The sequence below is a fragment of the Ranitomeya imitator genome, chromosome 6 (assembly GCF_032444005.1).
Source record: "Ranitomeya imitator isolate aRanImi1 chromosome 6, aRanImi1.pri, whole genome shotgun sequence".
Lineage (NCBI taxonomy): Eukaryota > Metazoa > Chordata > Amphibia > Anura > Dendrobatidae > Ranitomeya > Ranitomeya imitator.
The window spans coordinates 100,576,528-100,594,774 of record NC_091287.1 but is presented as its reverse complement, the minus strand read 5'-3'; the positions used below and the strand labels follow the sequence as shown (position 1 = coordinate 100,594,774).

The window sequence follows — 18,247 nt, the reverse complement described above, 5'->3', positions numbered from 1 at the left end:
TCTCATACAGGTTGGTGTTGGATGTAAGGGAAAGAGGAGAAAGTAACTGGTGCAGAATATACAAGACACAAGGAACTATCAGGGGGGATCCAACATGTGCAGGAGAAGAGGTGAATAAAGAGACCCTTGTGCCTGAGAGGTTAGAATGCAAAATGCTATTACTGCTGACAAAAAGGGTGAAGGGGTGACACTCATGACTTGTGGAGGGTATGAAGCCCCTGCAGTCCTGTGTTAGTGTCAGGCAGGGAGCAGGAGACTGGGAGGTGGTGCACAGGGCGGATCAGTGTGAGTGAGGTGCTATCAGGCTCACACCTCTCCCCTGTAACACACAGCCTATCTATGTATGAATCTGCACCCAGACAGCAGTCATTGCTCTCCTGGAGAGGAGGCACAGCAGCCTCAGCCACCAGAGATAACATCAGCCCTACTCATCCCCTCCTCATCTACACAGAAAGTGCACTGAAGACAGGCTCCCATACAAGTGGATGGAGGAGGAAACAAGAAAGTCAAGTTAAGGGGGAAGAAGAAGCCAAGGTTTGCCGCCCAAGGTACAGTGTGTGTGTGTGTTACCAGGTGCTGCAGCAGAGGGAGCTTTATGCAATGGCATCAGGTAGTAAGCACATACATGGAAGGAGGGAGGAAGGAGGAGGGAGGACCTGCTGGACAAACCCAGTACTTCTTCTAGAGGTCATCAGGACTGTCCTCCTCCACTGCTCCTGCCAACTGTGAGCTGGCACATGGGGGGATGGCACCAGGCTTACATGGAGTGACAGTGTGAAAGCTCCTGGGTGTGGGTTCTATTGTGTCACAGTCATCTCCTCTTGTACTTTGTTACCAGAGCTTATAACTGAGTCTTCTTTATCTGCCACCGAGATGTCATCATAGGGTTGTGTGACACATGGGTCAGTGACCAGCACTCTCATGGTGCGGAGCCTGCGGCCGGTGCTCAGGGCAGTCAGTCTGGTTACATGGATGATTTTAAGAGTATACATTGGTTTTGTTTTATTTACTACAAACTAGATCAAATAATAATAAAACAATAATAAAAAAGTAGGTTATGTTTCACATTTATGCAGAACTTTAGACCAGATGTCAATACCCCGTTATTACTGATGTAGCTCTGTACAGGGCATGCACACGGACTGATACCTGTCCCAGGTGCTGTTCACAGTCTTTTATATTCCAGGCACCCCAGGGACAGGTTCATATGAAGGTACGTAAACTAGATATGTTTTGTAAAAAAATGCTTATGGTTAATAAGGGGTTAATATGACAATGTGTCATATATATGTGTAATTTTTCTTTATGAATGATGAGACCCCATAAGTCCTATTTCCAAGCATCACCGAATCATTTTACAAGTGTATATGGGAGATAAGGAATATAATTCACAGTATGGTAAATAATTTATACACAGATATCGGACTGAAAATAAGAATTAAAAAAGTGGTAATTTGTAGCAGTCTGGGCTTTATTGTATCGTACATCAGTTAGGGTAAAATATATATACAGCATGAGCTATTGTGTTTAATTACGCTGATGATCTCAGCAGGGGTATATCAATGTCTCATGATAATAGGAAGACACAACAGTCGCTCTTATTAAACCCGCAGATGTGTGGATGTGCACATCAGTCCACAGTCACAATGGAGATAACGACTTTGCATTCTTTATGTCGCGAAAGACATGTAATAACTGATCTCATTGTGGTTGGATAATGTACAAATTGTCAGCCTATATCTAGAGTTGCTATAAAACAAGATAAAAGCCTAGTGGGTTAATGATTTTCTAAACATCAATTGAACCTTTAATGAAACAAAAGCAAAAAAAAAAAGTTTCTGAACTGTCACAAGTAACCTGAGGATTTATTTGCATTTTCTCGTTAACATTGGAATGAGGGACGGTTTACAGTCTATGTACGTTTATATGGCAGAAAGTTCATGTTTTCAAGAGACTGATTTCTAAGTGTTCCAGGGGCTTCCTCGAAAGACTCACATCTGCAAATAAATACAGTAGGAGCTAGCCATAGATACAGTATGAGAAGTTTTAATAAAAAATCATAAGGCAGCTATTATGTATATGTATGACCTATGATGACCTATTCTAAGGATAAATTATTACTATTGTTTGATTAATCATATAATATATACATGCAACACAGCTGAGGCGGTCACCTAAAGCCACTTTTGGCACTTTTGGACACTTTGTTGGGCATTCTATATCATTGGGTACATTTTATGGTTTCATTAATCTGCAATCTTTATCTCATCTTTTTTGTACAGTATTATACACAGTGAAGTTAACATATCAATCTGTTGAATGCTAAATGGAAAATGTGAGAAGTTTGTCATAGTTCTTATTAAAGCATGGCTAATGTTCCAATTATTGTTATGTGCGAGATGTTTAAGGTGACATGTCATTTAAAGACTTCCATTGTGCAGTGTAGTTTATACAGCATTACAGCCTTGGCTGCGATCTGTGTATACAGTTACATTCAACGCAAGCTAAATTTATCTGGTGTAGGTATGTAGTGAAATGTAAGAGTAAATTGTATGACTACAATTTAAGGTTTAGGAACATCGGAATCTTAACTTTTTAAAGGTGATATAATAGTGAAACTGATCTTCTAGAGCAAGTGATCATCTTAGGGAAAAGGGCCTAAATATATAGGATATAAAGCGATGAGGAATGATCTTCTCAAAGAAATGGATAGATAGAGTAAGATGTTAGATAGATAGATAGATAGATAGATAGATAGATAGATAGATAGATAGATAGATAGATAGATAGATAGATAGATAATATAGAAAATAGATAGATAGATAGATAATATAGAAAATAGATAGCCTAGATAGATAGATTTATAGGTACATAGATTTATAGATAGACAGATACAGCTGTGTTCAAGAGTTTACATACTCGGGCAGAATATTTGCTTTTTTGGTCTTTTTTCAGAGAATATGAATGATAACACCAAAACTTTTTTCTCCACTCATGGTTCGTGGTTGGGTGAAGCCATTTATTGTCAAACTACTGTGTTTACTCTTTTTAAATCATAATGACAACCCAAAACATCCAAATGACCGGGATCCAAAGTTCACATACCCCATTTCTTAATACCGTGTATTGCCTCCTCTAGCATCAATGACAGCTTGAAGTCCTTTGTGGTAGTTGTGGATGAGGGTCTTTATTTTCTCAGATGGTAAAGCTGCCCACTCATCTTGGCAAAAAGCCTCCAGTTCCTGTGCTGTCTAGCAGGAACTGTGCGCTTGAGATCTCCCCAGAGTGGCTCATTGATATTGGGGTCAGGGGACTGAGATGGCCACTCCAGAACCTTCACTTTGTTCTGCTGTAGCCAATGACAGGTTGACTTGGCCTTGTGTTTTGGATCATTGTCATGTTGGAACGTCCAAGTACATCCCATGCGCAGCTTCTGGGCTAATGAGTGCAAATTTGCCTCCAGTATTTGCTGCTAACTTGCTAGATTCATCTTTCCTTCAACTGTGTCCAAGTTTCATGTGCCTTTGTAGCTCACACATCTCCAAAACATCAGTGATCCACCTACATGCCTTACAGTAGGAATGCTGTTTTTTTCATCATAGACTTTGTTGACCTCTCTCCAAATGTAACGTTTATTGTTGTTTTCAAAAAGTTCAACTTTGGTCTTATCACTCCAAATTACCTAGTTCCAGAAGTTTTGAGGCTTGTCTCTGTGCTGTTTTGCGTATTGTAGGCTAGATACTTTGTGGCATTTGCACAGTAATGCCTTTCTTTTGACGACTCGACTATGCAGCCCATTTTTCTTCAAGTACCTCTTTATTGTGCATCTTGAAACAGCCACACCGCTAGTTTTCATAGAGTCCTGTATTTCAGCTGATGTTATTTGTGGGTTTTTCTTTGCATCCCAAACAATTTTCCTGGCAGTTGTGGACAACATTTTTGTTGGTTTACCTGATTGTGGTTTTGTTTTTACAATGCACATGATTTTCCTTTTGTTAATCACAAATCAGACTGGCATTGTCAATTCCTTGGTTTTTTTTAGTATCCCTTTCCTGTTTTATACAGTTCAAGTACCTTTTCCTGTAGATCCGTTGACAATTTTTTTGCTTACCCCATGACTCACAATGCAGGAAAGTCAGTAGCTGGATGAATGATGCAAGAGTCTGTCTGGATCCCAGACACCCAGCTTTTATGCACACACACTGATTACAAGCAAACAGGTCATAGGTGAGGATTTTATCTTTAGTAGCCATTCAAACCCATTTGTGTCAACTTCTGTGCATGTTATCAGGCCAAAATCACTAGGGTATGTGAACTTTTGATCAGGGTAATTTGGATATTTTGAGTTGTCATCATGATTTAAAATGAGAAAACATTGAGAAAAAGGTGGCAGATGAGGTTTAACAATGATAAATGTAAGGTTATACACATGGGAAGAGGGAATCAATATCACCATTACACACTGAACGGGAAACCACTGGGTAAATCTGACAGGGAGAAGGACTTGGGGATCCTAGTTAATGATAAACTTACCTGGAGCAGCCAGTGCCAGGCAGCAGCTGCCAAGGCAAACAGGATCATGGGGTGCATTAAAAGAGGTCTGGATACACATGATGAGAGCATTATACTGCCTCTGTACAAATCCCTAGTTAGACCGCACATGGAGTACTGTGTCCAGTTTTGGGCACCGGTGCTCAGGAAGGATATAATGGAACTAGAGAGAGTACAAAGGAGGGCAACAAAATTAATAAAGGGGATGGGAGAACTACAATACCCAGATAGATTAGCGAAATTAGGATTATTTAGTCTAGAAAAAAGACGACTGAGGGGCGATCTAATAACCATGTATAAGTATATAAGGGGACAATACAAATATCTCGCTGAGGATCTGTTTATACCAAGGAAGGTGACGGGCACAAGGGGGCATTCTTTGCGTCTGGAGGAGAGAAGGTTTTTCCACCAACATAGAAGAGGATTCTTTACTGTTAGGGCAGTGAGAATCTGGAATTGCTTGCCTGAGGAGGTGGTGATGGCGAACTCAGTCGAGGGGTTCAAGAGAGGCCTGGATGTCTTCCTGGAGCAGAACAATATTGTATCATACAATTATTAGGTTCTGTAAAAGGACGTAGATCTGGGGATTTATTATGACGGAATATAGGCTGAACTGGATGGACAAATGTCTTTTTTCGGCCTTACTAACTATGTTACTATGTTACTATGTTACTATGTTACTGTATTTTGACAATAAATGGCTTCACCCAACCACTAACCATGAGTGGAGAAAAAGTTTTGGTGTTTTCTTTCACAGTCTCTGAAAAAAAGGCTAAGAAAGCAAAAATTCTGCCGGGGTATGTAAACTTTTGAGCACAACTGTATCTGTCTATCTATATATATATATCTTAACTTTTTAAAGGTGATCTATATAGCGAAACTGATCTTCTGGAGCAAATTATCATCTTAGGGAAAAGGGCCTAAATATATAGGACATAAAGCGATGAGGAATGATCTTCTCAATGAAACAGTCTTTCGGAAATGGATAGATAGAGTAAGATGATAGATAGATAGATAGATAGATAGATAGATAGATAGCTCTATCACAGTATAATTTTCTAAAGAGGAGCGCTGTCTTCAATTTTCATGCTAGCTAGATAGATAGATAGATAGATAGATAGATAGATAGGTAATATAGAGAGAAAATAGATGGAAGGATAATAAGAAACAGAGATAGATGCACAGATTAATAGATAAATAAACTACATAAAAATAAATGTTAAAGGATGATTTTACCAATGAAAATAGTAATATGGATTAGCTAATTTGTTAAAACTTAAGGATTGCGAGCTGAGCGCTGTTCTAGCTATAAAAAAAAAGTTGGGTGTGAAAAGTCTGTTATTTCTTATAGGAATACATTCTTCCTCGGGCCCACAAGTTGAAATATGTATTGAACAGTATTTCTTTGTATGAAGAATTCTATTATTATAAGTGCATGGGCAGCCAGATGGAATGTAGTCATTCGTGTGCTTTATAATAACATTGTTTTATATTGCATTTCCTTTCAGCATTGTATAGCTGAACTAAATTCATGTCTGTATAAATATGTTAGTGACGCCACTTTGATGGTTTTAAATGTCATTATGTTAAAAAAATGTTTTCAAAAATGTAAAATTGTGGAACAGCTTAATCGTGTTTTGTTGTATGTAATTAGTATGCTGCAGCTATTTTGGGTGAAATTTACTTTGTTATTGTTTTTATTTGTAGTCTTATAGAAATGGTAGATAGATACATCTGTAGATAGATAGATAAATACATCTGTAGATTCTTTCATCTTTTAGCAGCCATAGCTGAAAATCTTCAAACTACCGAGGTTAAATGCATGATAATTGTCTACATTTGCGCAGTAACACAATGTTCTTATCTGGACAATCCTGTATGATTGAATGGAAGCTATCATCAGAAAATGATCTATTGTTTTCATCAGGTATTTGTGTTATGTGTATTTTTTAAACTATTTTTAGCAATGTGACCTCTGGGGCTACTTTAGACTCACACTTCCTATCCTTTCAGAAAGAGTTTTCAGTAGGCTCCTTATCAACTGAGTCAATATTACAATGACAGATAACTCCTTTATACACTGCTGCTAACACAGGATCCACCTATCATAATAGGCAATGTCACAGCTCAGCCTGCTCTCCCTTCCTTCACAATGACTTTTGCACACATTTATTAGATGCTTCAGTTTAAAACATAGTGTATGGTCATTGTGGCTAATGCACGTGTGCTTTTTCTGAAACAACTGAAAGTTTGAGTTAAAAAAAAGAAGCTAGAGTGAAAATGGCAAGATATCTATTTTTCACATTTTTATAAATTTAATACAGATTGTGATTTTAAAACAAAATGCCAGAAATTTTTAAAAATACATTTACCGTACTATATAAACCAGATTTAAACAAAAGGTAATTTTCTGCTAACAAAAGGAACCTGTCAGGTCCTCCATGTCCTCCAATTTAGCAGAATTTGTATATGTATTACTGAATTCCCTGCCTAACCAGCCCTGTATACAGAGGCGTATCTACGGGATGGCTGCCGGTGTCTCCCCCGGCAGATGCATTCTGCTGCCCCCTGGACTGAGAGTCGGCTGTTCTCTGTGGCGACTGTCAAGCTGACAGCTAGCCCAGAGAAGCTGCAGCACGCCGGCTCCCAGAGACATGGGCGGACATACTGCATGTGCAGCGATCTGTCCTGCTTCCTGCCCGCGCTTCCTCTCTCTCACACAGACAGCGGCGCCACTGGATGACATTATGATTCAGCGGCCGACTGTGCTAGAGAGTGGAAGCTGCCGACAGTGATGCTTCAGGGGGGGAGGCCATGGGGACAGGTGAGAGGTGCTGTGTGTGTCTGTGTGTGTGTGTGTTTGCGTACTGCTGCGGGGGAATGTGCAGAGAGGTAAATGGTGTTGTGTGTGAAGGTGAGGAGAGGGCAATGAGGGGGAGAGGGCAATGATAAGGATGGTGGGGAGGAGGAAATGATGGAAGTGGTGGAATGGGCAAAGATGGGGATGGTGGGGGAGAAGTAAATGATGGATGTGGTGGAAAAGGCAATGATGGGGGAGGTGGGGGAGGAGGAAATGATGGAGGCAGTGGAATGGGCAATGATGGGGGTGGAGGGGGGAGGAAATGATGGAGGTGGTGGAATGGGCAAGGATGGTGGTGTTGGAAAGGACAATGATGATGGTGGAAGGGGGAGAAAATGATGGGGATGGTGGAATGGGCAAGGATGGTGGTGGGCAATGATGGTGGTGGGGGGAGAATGCAATGATATTGGTTGGGGAGGAGGAAATGATGGAGGTGGTGGAAAGGGCAATCATGGGGTGGAGGGGGGAGGAAATGATGGAGGTGGTGGAATGGACAAGGATGGTGGTGGTTAATGATGGTGGTGGGGGGAGAATGCAATGATGGTGATGGGGAGGAGGAAATGATGGAGGTGGTGGAAAGAGCAATAATGGAGGTCTGAGGAAGGGAGGAAATGACGGCGGTGGTGGAATGGGCAAGGATGGCGATGGTGGAAAGGACAATGATGATGGTGGAGGGGGGAGAAAATTATGGAGGTGGTGAAATGGGTAAGGATGGTGGTGGGCAATAATGGTGGTGGGGAGAATGCAATGATGGTGGTGGGGGAGGAGGAAATTATGAAGGTGGTGGAAAGGGCAATAATGGGGGTCTGAGGATGGGAGGAAATGATGGCGGTGGTGGAATGAGCAAAGATGGTGCTGGTGCAAAGAACAATGATGATGGTGGAAGAGGGGAGAAAATGATGGCGGTGGTGGAATGGAAAAGGATGGTGGTGAGCAATAATGGTGGTGGGAGAGAATGCAATGATGGTGGTGGGAGAGGAGGAAATGATGGAGGTGGTGGAAAGGGCAATAATGGGTGGAGGGGGGAGGAAATGATGGAGGTGGTGGAATGGGCAAGGATGATGGTGGTGGAAAGGACAATGATGATGGTGGAGGGGGAGGAAATGACGAAGGTGGTGGAATGGGCAAGGATGGTGGTGGTGGAAATGACAATGATGATGGTGGAAGAGGGAGAAAATGATGGAGCTGGTGGAATAGGCAAGGATGGTGGTGGGCAATGAAGGTGGTGGGGGAGAAAGCAGTGACGGTGTTGGGGAGGAGGAAATTATGAAGATAGTGGAAAGGGCAATAATAGGGGTGGAGGGGGGAGGAAATGATAGAGATAGTGGAATGGGCAACAATGGTGGTGGTGGAAAGGACAATGATGATGGTGAGGGGAGGAAAAGATGGAGTTGGTGGAATGGGCAAGGATGGTGGTGGTGGAAAGGACAATAATGGTGGTAGAAAGGGCAATGATGAGGATGGTGGGGAGGAGGAAATGATGGATGTGGTGGAAAGGGCAATGATGGGGATGGTGGGGGAGGAGGAAATGATGGAGGTGGGGGAGAAGGCAATGATGGTGGTAATGGAAAAGACAATCATGGGAATGGTGGGGAAGGAGGCAATGGGGAATGAGAGGCATATATGAGGTAACAGTATGGTGGATGGGTGCAGATTGTATGGGGAGCGAATGGGGAATGTATGCGGACAAAGTATGAGTAGCGATGTAAAAAATGTATGTGGACAGAGTACAGGGAGTGAGGGTGATGGGATGTGTACAGACACAGTATGGGGAGTCAGGTGAGCAGGCAGAATAGAAAGTGAGGGGGTAAATATATGAGGAGATAGTATGGTGAGCAGGGGGATGTGAGAGGAGACAGAATGAGGAGGGAGGGGAATAGTGTGAGGAGACAGTATGTGGGGAGAAAAGTGAGTGGGCACAGAAAAGAAACTGAGTAGTGGGAGCATAGCATGGAGGGACAGTGTAAGGGCACAGCCAGGAGGGGAAAGTATACCAAGGAGGGGGAGTGTGATGAGAGAGTACAGTATAAATACTGGGCCCTATAAGGGGACACAGTATGAGAGGACAATGTGAAGAGGGGGCCGGTATGGAAAGGAGAGGTCAGTGTGAAGAGCATGTACCATAAGAGGGACAGTGTGGGGGGTTATATTTTGTACAGACAATATAGTGAGGGGCAGTTTTTATTCAGGAGCATTATAATGACACATATCTTTAAGGGAATCATGTGGAGATTTTCTGCAAAAGAGCGGAGAAGATGGAAGTCTGCAGAGATGAGCTGTAGATGAGAAAACTCATCATGGGGTCTAAACAAGATGAAGAAAAGAAGGAGAATGACTCCAGAGACGACGTCATCTATAAGGTACCTGGATGTAAATGTTATTTTTGATACTAATTCTCATGTTTTTATTTATGTTAGGTGCATTAAAGGGAATGTCCAGGTTTGTAATGAGTCTGCAGTCATTCTTTGTGACTGCAGACTTCTAAATTTTCACAGTGCGCACTGCACACTGTCAGGATTCTCTTGTGCCAGTGATTTACATACATGCGGTCACATGCTGACTAGACATGAGTAGGTAAAGAAGCTGCGGAGACACCATCACGTGTTTCTCGACGCAAGCAGTGAATAGCCAGGCCTTTCCCCGGGAAGGAACAACCACGGGAAGGGCAGCATCCTATGAAGGAAAGCCACCTATGCCAAGCATGGTATCCATCCACAGACAGCTGTTTCGGGGTGTTTGCCCCTCATCAGTGTGGAGTAGGAATCTGGCTATTAGGAGCAGTGCCTAGTAAAAAGGCTATAAAGGCACAGATGATTGGCCTCGGGGAGAGGCCCCGAAACAGCTGTCTGTGGATGGATACCATGCTTGGCATAGGTGGCTTTCCTTCATAGGATGCTGCCCTTCCCGTGGTTGTTCCTTCCCGGGGAAAGGCCTGGCTATTCACTGCTTGCGTCGAGAAACACGTGATGGTGTCTCCGCAGCTTCTTTACCTGCATCTGCATATTTCCCATAAGGGATGGGGGCAGTGTTCTGGAATCACCGCGTTGAGAAACACGTGATGGTGTCTCCGCAGTGTTGGATGTTTTGGTCTCCCCGAGGCCAATCATCTGTGCCTTTATAGCCTTTTTACTAGGCACTGCTCCTAATAGCCAGATTCCTACTCCACACTGATGAGGGGCAAACACCCCGAAACAGCTGTCTGTGGATGGATACCATGCTTGGCATAGGTGGCTTTCCTTCATAGGATGCTGCCCTTCCCGTGGTTGTTCCTTCCCGGGGAAAGGCCTGGCTATTCACTGCTTGCGTCGAGAAACACGTGATGGTGTCTCCGCAGCTTCTTTACCTGCATCTGCATATTTCCCATAAGGGATGGGGGCAGTGTTCTGGAATCACTGCGTTGAGAAACACGTGATGGTGTCTCCGCAGTGTTGGATGTTTTGGTCTCCCCGAGGCCAATCATCTGTGCCTTTATAGCCTTTTTACTAGGCACTGCTCCTAATAGCCAGATTCCTACTCCACACTGATGAGGGGCAAACACCCCGAAACAGCTGTCTGTGGATGGATACCATGCTTGGCATAGGTGGCTTTCCTTCATAGGATGCTGCCCTTCCCGTGGTTGTTCCTTCCCGGGGAAAGGCCTGGCTATTCACTGCTTGCGTCGAGAAACACGTGATGGTGTCTCCGCAGCTTCTTTACCTGCATCTGCATATTTCCCATAAGGGATGGGGGCAGTGTTCTGGAATCACTGCGTTGAGAAACACGTGATGGTGTCTCCGCAGTGTTGGATGTTTTGGTCTCCCCGAGGCCAATCATCTGTGCCTTTATAGACTAGACATGAGTGGCCTCACTCAATGAAAATGAACTGAGTGAGGCTGGGCACGTCCCATCGGAATGTGGTCAGAGGTGTACAAATCACATGCTTGTGCTGACATGACTGTCCACCGGCAAGGGAGAATCCTAAAAGTGTGCAATGCATTAGTTGTGATAATTCAGAAGCCTGCAATGTCAGTATTCAGCTCTACAGGTTCCTGTACTCATCACATGGACACTTCTCATATGCGACCTTCATACTTATGGTCCTGTGACAATGAGATTCTCTTCCTGCTTCTCTCAGTTTTTCACTAAACATTGAGAGCATTAGGGAGAGTGGCTCGTGGGTGCATGACTAAGTGCGCAAATCGCATATGCCCTTGAGGGGGCGCCAAAATGAATTATTGCCCCGGGTGCCAGAAACCCTAGATACACCTCTGCCTGTATAAACATTGATTTAAATGACTAACATTATAAAAGACTGGTTAGGCAGGGAATCCAGTAATACATATACGAATGCTGCTGGGTTGGAGGGCATGGGGGACCTGACAGGTTGCTTTTAACTTCCCTTTAAGTAAATAGTAAAATTTTATGAATGCATATGCTCAGGACTCAAGTTTGGTAGATCTCTGCTGATGAAAAGTATGTATGGAAGAACTTTAATTCTTATGAAGAAAGAAATAGTGATGTCACAGCTTTACCGAGACAGAGAGGGTCTAGAAGACCCTGTTGTATAATTTCACTTACTCCTGCACTGATAAGAATCACTTCACCATCATATTAAACAGTGCAGATTTCTGCTAGCAGTGCAGGAGTTAAACTGTTCAGTTGAGAGCTCCTGGAGTTTTCCTGCTTTGATGGTGTCAGCCGTTCAGTGTTGGTCACTCTCCTCTGCTATATATACTTGCCTCCAGCAAACAGGGATTGCTATTCTTAGTTTGATACTGCCTGGTTCTGGAGTTGGAGGTGTTGGTTGTTTTAGGAGGCGTTTGGAGTGTTGTTCAGAAGACTGCTGCCAATCACTTATCACTTATCTGGAGGAAGCAGCCCTACCCACTGTTGTTTTGCCACACCCAAACACATCTGGTTTAGAGACCGCGACTCCCAGGCAACTCCTGGTGGAGCCCAAGATCTCTTTGCCTGACAGGTTCTCAGGGAAGGCGAGACAAGTTTGTTGTTTTCAGGGAGGCTTGTAAGCCTTACTTTAAATGAAGTCCTCAGGAACCAAGGAGCAACAGATGGGGATCATAATTTCTTTACTTCAGGAAGGCCCCCAAGTCTGTACATTTTCTCTCCCAGCAGACTCTCAGTCGCTTTGGGCAGTTGAGGATTTTCTTTCAAGCACTGGGTCATATACAGCTCTGGAAAAAAATAAGAGACAACCACATGAAAACCATGTCATGGGCATCCCAATCTCCAGACCTGAATACATTGAAAACTTCTGGAATGTAATCAAGAGGATGATTGATAGTCAAAAGCCATAAAACAAAGAAAAACTGCTTAAATTTACATTTTACTCAAAAATATACCTATAAAGGGAAAAATCAGACAAACTGAACATTTTGCAGTGGTCTCTTAATTTTTGCCAGAGCTGTGTATACGACGACCCTGAGAGCGTCTCCTTGGCTAAGTCTACACTTTGTACACTTCAGCAGGGAGGCCAGCAAGCGGAGGAGTATTGCTCGGAGTTTTGAAGGTGGTTCACAGATGCTAAGTGGAATGACCCCACACTGTGTTGCCAGTTCAGTCAAGGGCTATCTTGAAGGGTGAATGCGGCCATGTCTTTGGCTATCCATGTGAACCACCGTCTTTGCCAGAGACATAAAGAGACACTCCAATTTGTAGGGGGGCCTGGGTTAATGGAGCCTATGTCTGAGTCAACTGAGGGACCCATGCAGTTGGGAGGGTCGACTCATTCTTTTGCTCCAACTTTAATTTGGCTTAAAAAGGAGTATGGTTTTTTCTGTGGTAGAAGGGGTAATTTTGTGGGTGCTTGTCCTTCATTATCACACTGTAAACAGCCACCGTAAAACTAAGGAACCCGGGCTGTGTGGAGGTTAGCATCCCGGGTGGACATATTTCCTCTATGGGTAGGTCACAATTTTTTTTACTGTCTGAGATCCATCTGGGCAATAATAAGGTGGTTTTTCAACCTTTCTGGAGAATGGAATGGGTTTAATTTGATCAACACTAGCTTCATCCAGGTCCGGGGTCTCTAGCCACATAAACTGTCTAGACCAATACCCATAATCATCATTGACTCTGCACCCTTGAGCCAGGCGTATTTTACTTAGGTCATTCAAGAGTTACATCTACAGGTAGGGGCCATGCACTCAGAATTTATTGACTTTTATGTGTTAGAGGCCTTGCAGTCTCTTGTGGTTCTTGTACTACCTTGGCTTATGCTGCACAATCCTGTGGTAGACTAGAAGACTTGTAAGCCAGGGCTTCCAGCTAGCCAGGTTGGGTACCCAACCTCTGCCTGAATACCTGTCTGACTTCAGAGACATGTTTTCAGAACAGGGGTGTCAATAACTTACTCTCCATCGTCCTTATGATTGAGCCGCTACATTAATGCCTGGGGCCAAGCTGCCTAAGAGCAAGCTATATAAGGGTTTACCACAATAGAGAGGAGCCAGAAGACCATAGTGTCTGATTTCATGTATTCCTGCACTGCTTAGAAGTACTTCACTATCATATTAAACAGTGCAGATTTTTGCTAGCAGCGCCGGGGTTATTATGTTCAGTTGAGAGCTCCTGGAGCTTTCCTGGTTTGATTTTCTCTGCTGTTCAGTTTTGGCCACTCCCCTCTGCTATAAATCCTGTACTTGCCTCCAGCAATCAGGGATTGCTAGTGTTAGTTTGATACTGCCTGGTTCTGAAGTTGGTGGTGTTTGTTGCTTTAGGAGGTGTTTGGAATGTTGTTCAGAAGACTGTTGCCTGGTGATTTCTCTGTGTGCATATCCTCATCCTTTCCTATTCAGTTTCTCCTTCTCTTTACTTCCTGGTGTTGTTTGTAAGTGCATATTTATATGATTGGTATTTTCATTTATCCCTATATGTCTTCCCTTGTTAGTCTGGTTTGTGTATTCTTGTACACTACTACTCCCCACTTCCCAGGGTGGGGGAGGGGACAGATTAGGGCTGATTCAGGAGCTCAGAAAGGCACGTGGCCCCAGCATCTTCACCATCAGAAGTAATCCGGGGAGCAGTGATAGCTACGGTGCTAGTGGTAGCTAGGGCACCCAGGATTTCCTGCAACAGTGCCGTGACAAGTGAGTTCAATTGTTGTGCTATGAATCTTATGGATGAGTGGACCTGTGGAAGTTCGGGATCTGGTACCAGAATAGAATGGGGACCTGAACTTTTGAGCAGGAAAATTCTCTCTCTCGCCTTCCCCCAGAACTCTGAACATTGCACCGGCTTCCGTGAGAAATCCGTGTTTAGCACCGGACACTTAACTGTCTGGTACAAACCCCGATCTTTTGATTTCAGGTCTGCTCATCTCTAGTCATAATACTTCACAAACAGTGTGCCTTAGACATTTCAAATTCAGCATCAGAAGAAGTGCACCAAATATAGTGCCCACATAACAGTTTTACACAGTACCCAAGTAATAGTACCCAAATAATTACAACCGTCATCAACTTGATATAAATAGGAGACAACCTGTCAGGGTTGAAGTTTATAGTACAGTGTTAAAAACTAGCAGTACATTTACTCAGAGTCCTACTATTGTAAATATATTAAAAACAATTCAGAGTAAGAGAAGTCTGAAGCCGTTAAAAGGAACCTTTATTTGAATCTTACCTATTGTTTAAATAAAGATGTTATATTAAACAAATTTATTAAGAGCTTTTGTTGTTTTACTTTCTTTTTGTTCATGTTACTATTTTATTTTATTTTTTTTAAATCATGAAATCTCACCTGCTCCCCATCTTTTTAGGGTATGTTTCCACGTTCAGGAAACGCTGCGTTTTTGACGCTGCGTTGAGCCGCAGCGTCAAAAACGCAGCGTCCAGATGTTACAGCATAGTGGAGGGGATTTCATGAAATCCCGTCTCCACTATGCATTAAAAGACGCATGCTGCATACCCGCAAAAACGCACATGTGGCGCGTCTTTTAAGAATGCAGCATGTCCCTACATTGCAGAAGAAACTCAAGGACAACGCAGGTGACCTGCCAGTGACCTCAGGTGCAGATTTGGTCAGGATTTTACCTGCATAAAATCCTGACCAAATCCTGATGCAATCCTGAACATGGACACATACCGAGTGACTTCTTCAAAGGACACAGAGCATTCCTAGAACTCTCTCCCTGAAAAGTCAATGAGTCATTCCCAATCTTTTGTTTTCTAAGTGGCGGCACAAAAGCACATTTCTAAATTCAGTTCAGGTAAGAAAATAGAGTAAAATTCTATCATCAGAAAAAAAGTTTTATTAAACACATATTTATCAGTAGCTTGCTTTAATTAGTAAAATATATAGAAGATATGTTTCCTTTAAATATACAAAGAAGGCAGGGCTATCAAGTACATAATATAAGGAATAGTAATGTGAAATCTATTGTTATTTTTTCAGTAAGGGGTTAATACAACAAGTACATGTAATGGGGGTAGTTTGTAATGGAAACTTTATCAAAAGTTTTTCCTGAGAGTTGATCCCATGTGATCATCATACATGATACAATAAATGCTGCTTAAGTGGATTGCTCTCTATATATAAATCTGACCCATTGTTCTTAAACGTAATGGATAAAAGTATACTTTAATTGCGTCCATAAGATTACTAGTGAAATTCCTCTTTAATAAATGGGTTTTATTATGCACATCTCTTCAGATACATTTGTGTGGAGCAAAAAGCACAATTAAATTCCCATCTAAACCCACAGATCAGTTGTTTCTATGGATTTCATTGTGTTTCCCTAATCCAACTAAAGAACTGGACATTAATGGCTTCTGTATATACATCTGCATAAAGCAAGGAGTGGAATTATATCTAAATGACTGTGATCAATTGACAAAAAAGGTATTAAAAAAAAATCACAAAAAATGTTTGCAAGTAGGTGCCCATACACAAGAGATAGTCGTGGGCTGAACGCTTATTCAAATGACATCTATTTCTCCTGTCTACCCCATAAACAAGAATGCACGGCTTGGCAAGTATTTTCAATGGGGAGATGGGGAAACAACCTCTCACAGTGGCTTATCGTGTGCAAGTACCTAACAAAATAGGTGTTCAAATTGAAATTGTCTGACCCTTCTCTCTCCCTGTCATGAGTCAAGAGGACCCTACATACATGACATGGGTGCCAGTTCCTGCCAAAATTGGCAGTTTCAGATGCCTTTGATACATATGGGGGACTTAAGAAACCCCGGCAGAATCCCAAGGCCCTACCAGGTAGCTGAACTTGCTATATAGTGTTTTTATAAATCAGTGGGGCTTAATTATTATAACCAGGTAAATAATACCAATATTGTTGTATTTTTTTTAATTGATCCAAAGTACCTGAACCCAAACCCCTTAGAAGTCATTGGTGACCCGAACTTCGTAGCTGGGAAATATCTCCCTATCTCAGTCTCTCTCTCTCTCTTTCTGAATTCCCGAATTGTAAAAGGGAGTTCAAGGAAAAGGCTGTGTTCGGAGTTCAGCACTGATGTCCGATACGAACCCCAAACTTTACGGTTTGGGTTTGCTCCTCTTTAATCGCCTCCCTTTGGCTTAATGTTCTTGGGGTTACTGTCCTTCATATTGTCTATTTCTATGCTGTGTTAATGGAGCGCCCCCAAGGGCTAGAGGTTACTTGGAGCCGAGCCTCTCAGTGGGGATGTCACAGTGGCTGACCCGGTCCGTGGCCCTCGGGAGGTCCGTTGAAGTTGTGGGGGGCTTATTGCTCCTTCTCTCTTGTTTCTATGCGGACCGCTGGCTTTACAATTGGCGCGTACGCATTGGAACAGTGTGTGGGCAGAGACGTCTGCCCACTTCTGGCGTCTCCTGCTCTCTGCGCAGGCGCTATCATGCCGGCTTTCCTGACCTCCTCCTACTATGTAGTTCCGGTCTCATTGTTTCCTGTCCAGGGCAGGCCACACACTGGTGCTCACTCATGACCGTGCCTTCTGATATAAAAGGACGCTGCTTTTGGTGGTAAGCTACTTCCCCTGACGAAGCGGTCTTGGAAACCGCGATACGCGTTGGGTTCTCCCACCATCTGGTCCTGTTCTGCACACTGGTCGCTTGGGTTACCCTCCCTATTTTAGGTGATCATTGGGTAACTTTTTGCACACTGCTGGGGTGGCGTTTCTATCAGGGTCTCCATGGCTGCTATACCGGCTATGGGCAGTAGTTGCTACTTTTTCATCATGCATTGGGGCTGATGCCCTGTTATATTTGGTACTTAAATATGTGCATCAGCAGCGTATTAGGGACCTGGCCTTTATCTTTCTATCGGGATTCAGCACATTTTTTATATATAAAGAAAAAGCTCATATGTTTTCTATAACTGTATATGTGTTCCATATTGTTCCCAGCAGTGTATTGCATTAGGATCTGTATTTGCGTCCAGCATTATGTGTGTCATTTACGCTATTTATGTAGGAATCATTTTGAACAGGCCCCATGGGGGAGTTTTTCTGTGTATTGGTTTTAATTGTTTTTAACACTTTTGTTACCAATAAATTTGTTCCTTTTTTCATATACTTGACTGGTTGTGTGCAAATTGTATAGTGGCTCCTTTTTCTTTCTTTTTTTGTTCACTGTTATCATTGTTAGCCACTTTCTTGCCCCCCCTTTGGATTGGTTAGTATATCGTGGCGCGGTAATGGCGGCGGTTTTGGCGGGAATCTTGGCGGCAAATAACAATACACAGTCTTTCAGCGGAAACAGTTCAAATACGATTCTAGCACAGTCCTTAGGCGCACATGACCCGATTTTTCAGGCTTAAGTAGATCCTGTTTGTGACGCCAAAGTTTGGAGCCCCCAATGGCTGGGGGTTACTCGGAGCCGGGCCCCTTCGGTTCTCAGTGGGGA

The 18,247-nt window shown here is 43.0% G+C and overlaps 1 protein-coding gene across 2 annotated transcripts in view; it reads left to right on the top strand.

Moving 5' to 3' along the window:
- Window positions 1-379: 379 nt before the first annotated feature.
- SATB1 (SATB homeobox 1) overlaps window positions 380-18,247 on the top strand; it is a 235,187-nt gene continuing 217,319 nt past the window's right edge. For both annotated transcript variants that reach the window (XM_069729966.1, XM_069729965.1), the window contains exon 1: window positions 380-548. The gene's annotated coding sequence lies outside the window, so the exon portion shown is untranslated. The remainder of the gene's footprint in view (window positions 549-18,247) is intronic.